This window comes from Phodopus roborovskii, unplaced genomic scaffold (genome assembly GCF_943737965.1).
Source record: "Phodopus roborovskii unplaced genomic scaffold, PHOROB, whole genome shotgun sequence".
NCBI lineage: Eukaryota > Metazoa > Chordata > Mammalia > Rodentia > Cricetidae > Phodopus > Phodopus roborovskii.
This window is the reverse complement of record NW_026125967.1, coordinates 96,787-104,725: the sequence shown is the minus strand read 5'-3', so window position 1 is coordinate 104,725 and position 7,939 is coordinate 96,787. Positions and strand designations below refer to the sequence as shown.

The following is a 7,939-nucleotide window of genomic DNA, read 5'->3' as shown; positions in this document are numbered from 1 at the left end:
AGCCAGTTATGCCACCAACATTTGTTAAAGATGAGTTCCTCCTCCCATTGTATAGTTTTAGCTGTTTTGTTTTGTCAAAACTCAGATGATCATAGGTGGGTGGGTTATTATCAGGGTTTGTGATTTAATTCTTTTTGTTTACCTATGTGTCAATACAAAGCTGTTTTCAGAACTATAGTTCTATAGCAGAGTTTGAAGTTGAGGATGGTGATGCATCATGAATTTTTTTTATTGTACTTGTTTGTTTTGGCTATTCTCAGTCTTTTGTTTTTCCATTCAATACAGGTTATTATACTTTCAAGGTAAGTGGAGAATTGTGATGGGATTTTGATGGGGATTGCAATGAATTTTTAGATTTCTTTTGGCAAGATTTCTATCTTTACTATATTTATCCTACCTATCCATGAGCATGGTAGATCTTTCTGTTTTATGGTATCTTCTTTAATTTACATCTTTAAAGACCCAATGTTCTTGCTATATAAATCATTCACATGTTTGGTAAGCATTAAAGATAATTTATGTTTTTTGTGGCTATTGTAATGGGTAATATTTCTCTGATTTCTTTCTGCGCTCCTTTGTCATCTGTATATTGTAGGGCTACTGATTTTTTTGACTTTCTCTTGTATCCTGCTAGTTTGCTGAATGTTTATGTCAGCTGTAGCAGTTCCCTGGTAGAGCTTTTTGTGTCCTTTATGTAAACTGTCATATCATGTGCAAATAGTGATAGTTTGACTTCTTACTTTTCAATTTGCATCCTGTTGATCTCCTATTGTTGTTTGACTCCTTTTGCAAGAACTTCAAGTACATTATTGAAGAGCTATGTACAGAGAACAGACTCATCTTGTTCCTGATTTTAGAGGAATCACCTTAAGTTTCTCTGCATTCTGTTTGATGTTGGCTGTTGGTTTACTTGTTTATTCCTGTCTCTCCAAGACCTTTATCATGAAATGGGGTTGAATTTTGTCAAAGGCCTTTTCAGCATCCAGTAAGATGATCACGTGGTTTTTCTTTTTCAGTTTGTTTATGTGGTTGATCACATTGATAGATTTTCAAATGATAATGTAGAGAGCTGTGAAGTGCCACGCCTTAAAGATGGCGCTGGCTTCCCCCTTCCACCTTCCAGATGGTGAGCACTCTCTGTCATAAACAAGTCCTTATTTGGCTAAGCCTGTTCAGCTTGCCTGCTTCCCTATAAGAGCAGCCTATCTGCAGGGTCCACATTGGTCACTAGAGTTGTTTAGCGCAAGGGGATTTAACTGTGTTTCACCGGAGTTAGAAGAAGCATGTTCAAGGAACATGATTAAACTACTAGAAGAAGATCTCCCCTGAGTTGCGTATTCCTTGTTGATTGAGGTTGGGCGTGACATGATAAACCATCCCTGCAATGCAGGAATGAAGCCTCCTTTGTCATTGTGGATGATTTCCCTCATGTGTGCCTGAATTTGATTTGCTAGTATTTTATTGAGGAGTTTTTCATTCGTGTTCATGAGGGATATTAGTCTGTAGTTCTCTTCCTTATTTGTATCTTTTTGTGTCTTGGGTACCTAGGTACTTGTGGCCTCATAGAGTTTGGTAATGAGCCTTCTGTTCCTATTGTGTGGAACTATTGAGGAATATTGGTATTCGCTCTTTGGATTTCTGGTAGAAGTCTCCACTGCAGCCATCTTGCCCAGGGCTTTTTTTGGTTGGGTGGGTTTTGATGACTGCCTCAATTGTGTTAGACTCTATTGGTCTATTATCCAGAGGTTCCTCTCTCCCACAGCAGTGGGGCCTGGCTGGGACCCCAGGCCCTGCACCACAGTGCACTACAGGGACAGCCCAAGAGAAGGGACAATGTGCCTTCTATCCAATCCACCAAAACCCACACAACCTTGGAGAGAGAATTTGAGAGCATGTGTGGGAGGAGCAGAGAGAGCTTGATAATTGCAGTGAGCATGCCCTGTTCAAGGAGCCAGAAGTGGAGATCAGGTCATTCGTAGTGTGCTCATTTTTATTTGGGGGGTTGTGCGTGGGGGAAGGGGTCGCAGCGAGGCAGGCGGGGATAGTTTGCATGGGCTAATGTGTTTGTAGGGTTTTCTAAATGGACTGTCAAAGTGCACTATTAATGGCGAAAGGCTATATTAACGAGAGGTGAGGGGTGTGTTGCACATGACATGAGCCAGTCGGTAGCTCCAGGAGGGCATTGAGGGGGCTTTTAGAGACAAATCAGGTGAAAGGGGAAGCGGATGGAAAGGAAGCTGGAGGGATGGTGTGGAGGGATTGAAAGCATGCTGTGCACATGCTAGCTAGGGATAGCCACATTAGAGTCTCAAGGATGACAGTGTCTCTGCCCCTTGAGTTAATGATATCAAGGTGGTGAGACATGGGGAGGCCCCCTGGGACCCTGGGCCCTACACCACAGTGCACTACAGGGACAGCCCAAGCAAAGGGACAATGTACCTTCTTACTAATCAACCAAAACCCATACAACCTAGGAGAGAGAGTATTTGAGAGCACCTGGGGAAGAGCAGAGTGAGCTTGAGTCTTGAACTGAGCATGCTCTGTTCTAGGATACCAGGTGGGCCTGAAGCACTGCACCATCCACCACAAACAGAGCAGTATGTGCCCAAATGAAGTAGAGCTGTGCATGAAGTGAAGGTGAGGGCAGCCAGGCCCAAGGGAGGGGACTGCAGAAGGCCTGTTTGCTGGGCTGTGGTGGTGGCCTGGTGTGGTGAACTCGCCTAAGCCATGGCTCAACAGACAGTGGCAGTGGCAGTAGAGCTGGGATGAGTCATCAGTGCTGTGCTGAAAAGATGGCAGGTCTGTGAGTGGGCTGGGGCTGTGAGTGGCTTGCACTAGTGCTGGTGATTCTGAGTTTGCATCCTAGGAATGAGTGGTGCAGCCACTGCTTGCTGGGCCTGTTTTCTGCCCACTCATAAAACCTTGGGCTTGCACATTTCCTCCTGGGTCTCCCTTTTTTGGTAGGGGCCTCCTTCCTGCTGCATGAGGCACAGAATGGACCCCATATCTAGCATTGCAAGATTACAGCAGACACACCCACCACTGCCTAAGCTCCTGGCACTAGACTCCTGCATGGTAGTCCTTGTCATACCACTGCCTCTGTGAAGGTGCTGCAATGGAGTAAGGCCCCATGGCTGGAAATACGGGTGCTCCTGGAACTTATCTGGTCCATACCCTTGCTTACAGCTCCATCCAATGTTGCCTCTGTGGCCAGATATGCTGCTCGAACCCAGGCCACCAGGAGAGCTGCAGGGCTAAACCAAGTGCCATTCCAGGCCAGATCATACAATCTGTGGCTACCTTGGTTGAACTCCATAGCTGATTGCTCACTAGTTTCCTTTTTCTTTGTTCTGCTCGACTAAGGGACAGAGGAGGGGCACTGAGGCCCCATGTGTGGGAGGATGCTTTAGCTTCACACACTTGATGGATTTTGGTTGCTGCTTTGGCCAGTGGTTCTGCTCAGATTTCTCCTAATAGTTGTAAACTCACAATTGTTCCCTGGCTGCTTAGAAACTTGCATCTGGAATTTCTTTTCAACTGAGAGCTATTTGTGTCCAAGTGTTTGTAATGAACCCCATGAATGCTACTGCTCTCTACATTTCCACCAATCGCCTAGTGCTCAACCATGACCCTGGAGACCCCAAGGCATTTCAAGAGATTATCAGGATCCTGCCTTACTTGTGACAGTCTCTCTCTTCCTGTGTTTGTGGACATTTGCTACAAGATCCTATTGCACCCACAAATCCACCTGTCAACAATATGTCTGCAAAACATGTAAAGGCAAGAAAATGATAATGAAAACTTCATGTAGCTAGTGCATAGATTATGAGCACTTTGAGGGAAACAAGCAGTTAAGCATCCTGGTAAACTGCTACAAGAAACTATGTGAATATATAACCCAGACAAGACTGGCACAGGACATAAGACAAACAGTTGATTGTTCTTTTGATATTTTAGCTTTACTCAATGAAGGATCATTGTTTTGTGAGGACATAGAGAAACCTTCAGACTCATCCTTCACTCTGTGTTTGACACAGTCCCCTTTACCTTCAACCTCAGAACCCATAGCAGATCCCCATGCTAATTTATCTCCAAAGTCTGAAAGTGCCCTCAGCATTGCTATTTGCAGTTCTGTTATCAATGGTTTGCCTACTTACAAAGGGCTTCAATAGATAGATTTGGTATAAATATCCCCTCACCCGAACATCCAAATATGATCAACATGTATAATACTGTTGATATAAAAACTGAGGATCTGTATGAGAGCCTGTCACCTGTCTGTGACATGGTAGCCACTGATTTGTGCTCCACAAGTATTGATATCTGGAGTTTCTGTGAAGAGCCAAAACCTGGTGACTCTCTTTTGCTGAGTGATGAGAAAGTAATCCGCAGTTTAGAAACTGTTTCAAATACAGAGGTTGGATGTCCTAATTTGCATCCAAATTTGGAAGCCACTGTATCCAGTGAACCTTTTTTGCAGCTTTCTTCCAAGTCTCTTAGCCATAATATTTTTATGTCTACCAGCCCTATACCCCATGTGTAATCATGTACAGCAGCAACTCCAAAGGTAGCAAAGTTGAATCGAAAAAGAACCAGATATGAAAGATACAGTGAAAAAGTTCAGCCACTTCCAATTTCTACCATAATCAGAGGCACAACCCTTGGGGCATCTGCTCCTGAGACGGTGAAGCATGAAAGGAAAATCTTCCTTCAACCTATAGCTACTGTTTCCAATTGAGGTACAACACCCAAGACCACCAAAACTGTACTTTTATCTACTAAAAGCATGAAAAATTGTCATGAACATGGATCCAATAAATCCCACTCTAAATCCAAGCCAGGTATTCTTTAAAAAGACTAGGCAGGAAAGGTAAAGATTCTTAGTCATCATGTTATGCCAGGAAGTCCTACCAAGTCTGTGTGCAAAAAGCCCAAGGGAAAGAAAGGATGTAAATGTGGGCATGCTATGCAAAATCCAGGTAATCTTACATGCAGCAGCCAGTACTGACATTGTTACTCTAACCAGAAAGCCTGCATTCATTGCAGATGCTGAAGGCTGCCAGAACTCCTACCCGGCCAATGGGGAGAAGAAGCTGGAGGCATTTGCTGTGCAAGTGAAGGCCTTGGAGCAGAGCAGACTCACATTGGGTGTTAATGTGACCAGCAATGCTGTGTGCAACACAAGTACCAGTACCAGTGTTATCAATGTCACTGGGTCCCCAGTAATGACATCTTTAGCTGCCAGTACAAATGATAACAAAAGTTTGAATGAAGCTATGGATATGAGATTTGAATGTTAACTCAATGTGTCTTGAAGCCTACCGTTGGTAGGAAATAGCTACAGTTTTATGGCAGCTATTCTGTTGGTTTAACTTGCCGGAATTCCTGCATATAGATCACTTGTATCATGTGTTTTCATTGCTAAGTTATATGTGTTAGTGTCGTGGAAACAGTGTGCAGATAATGGAGGAGTACCCTACAATTATATGTTCTTAGTTCTTACAGAACCTGAGAGTTTGAGAACAAATGCTGATACAAGATGCAACTGATTTATACAAAATGAACTTTGGCAAGGAAAATAACCTCATTGTTTTTGATCATGCTTTCTTCATAATCAAAGTTGATGATTAAATGTAAGGAAGTAGCATCAAGTAAGTTCATCAGGATTGTGCTAGTTTTTTTTTTTTTTTTTTTTTTTTTTTTTTAATAATGATTAGTTTATCAGGCACAGCCTTCTGATTTCTGATGCCACAGAGAACTTTCTCCTGTTGAAAATTTGATGTGTTCAGCTCAACTTTTGCACTGACATAATACCAATTATGATCATGAAAATTGGCTACTGGCTTGTATGAAGCAGTTCTTAAATCAGCAGCATCAGCAGTATTATGAAAGAAAATTTCCCACTCATTAGGATGTCTTAAGAAATCTGTCTTTTACCTATATAATAAGAATTTTGTGACTCTAAAGACCCAATAAACTCTACCAGGGAACTCCTACAGTTGATAAACACCTTGATCAAACTAGCAGGATACAAGATAAACTCAAAAAAATCAGTAGCCCTATTTTTTTCAGATGACAAAGAGACAGAGAAAGAAATCAGAGAAACATCACCCTTTACAATAGCCACAAGCAACATAAACTATCTTGGTGTAATGCTTACCAAACAAGTAAAAGACCTATATAATAAGAACTTTGTGACTCTAAAGAAAGAAATTAAAGAAGATACCAGAAAATGGAAAGATCTCCCATGCTCTTGGTTAGGTAGAATAAACATAGTAAAAATGGCAATCTTACCAAAAGCAATCTACAGATTCAATGCAATCCCCATTAAAATCCCACCACAATTCTTCACCGACCTTGAAAGGATAATAATCAACTTTATATGGAAAAACAAAAGACCCAGGATAGCCAAAACAACCCTATACAATAAAAGAACTTCAGGAGGCATCACCATTCCTGACTTTAAGCTCTACTACAGAGCTATAGTTCTGAAAACAGCTTGGTATTGGCATAAAAATAGACAGGAAGACCAATGGAATCGAATTGAAAATCCTGATTTAACCCACGCACCTATGAACACCCGATTTTCGACAAAACAGCTAAAATTATACAATGGGGCATGGACAGCATCTTCAACAAATGGTGCTGGCACAAAAGGATGAGGGTGTGTAGAAGACTGCAGATAGACCCATGTCTGTTGCCAAGCACAAAACTCAAGTCCAAATGGATCAAAGACCTCAACATCAATCCAGCCACATTGAACCTCTTAGAAGAGAAAGTAGGAGGTACCCTTGAACAAATTGGTATAGGAGAACACTTCTTGAATATAACTCCAGGGGCACAGACACTGAGAGAAACAATTAATAAATGGGACCTCTTCAAACTTAGAAGCTTCTGTAAGGCAAAGGACACAGTCGACAAGACCAAACGGCAGCCCACAGACTGGGAAAAGATTTTCACCAATCCTATATCTGACAAAGGGCTGATCTCCAAAATATACAAAGAACTCAAGAAACTAGTCAACAAAACACCAAATAACCCTATTAAAAAATGGGGTGCAGAACTGAAGAAAGAATTCTCAATGGAGGAAATCAAAAAGGCTGAAAGACACTTAAGAAAATGCTCCACATCCTTAGCTATCAGGGAAATGCAAACCAAAACAACTTTGAGATACCATCTTAACCCTGCAAGAATGGCAGGGTTATTCTAAGAGATTCACATAAAGTCCCTCACAGAACTGGGAAGGGACAAGTCCCCCAGAGCTCAGGTGAAGTGGGGGAGGACAGCGAATGGAGAGAGAAGTAGGAGAAAATGAGGGGGAGGAAAGGAAAACATGTGTGACCAGGAATATTGAGCCTGGTTAGGAATAGAAGATAGGAAAAAGAGAGAGACAGAGACAGAGAGAGAACATAAAAGAGGGAGCCAATATTGGTTTGAAGATAAAATTGAACACAAAGAAAGGTCGAGAGAAGTATAAGACTGCTCCCAACTAACAAGTTGAGCTTACGTGGAAAGGCTATCATAAATGCCCTTCCCAGAGAGTGAGATCAACAACTAACTTCTCCAGGGCGCCCTCAACTAATGCCTGTTGAAAACAGGATCAAACACCCATACATAAACACTGAGTCAAACTAGAACCGAGATGCAGATGGAGAGGACAAGACCATGCTGCAGAAACACATAGAGTCAGCTTACCTGAACAAGGAGGAGCTAATGGCCACTAGACTGATAGCTGGGAAGCCAGCATGGGACTGACTCAGGCCCCCCTGATTATGGGTCTCAGCCAGAAGGACTGAGCAGTCAAAGAGACCTCAGACAGTGGAGCCAGGAAGTATCCCTGGTTCACAAAAGAACTTTGCGGACATATCCCCCATGGAGGGATAACTGCCTTAAACTAGAGACAGGAGAGAAGTCCTAGTCCCTACTTCCCAGGACCTGT

The 7,939-nt window shown here is 42.5% G+C and overlaps 1 pseudogene; it reads left to right on the top strand.

Annotated features, from left to right (window-relative positions):
- The first annotated feature begins 3,788 nt into the window (after nucleotides 1-3,788).
- On the top strand, nucleotides 3,789-5,300 carry LOC127218180 (E3 ubiquitin-protein ligase MSL2-like; annotated as a pseudogene).
- Nucleotides 5,301-7,939: the final 2,639 nt, after the last annotated feature.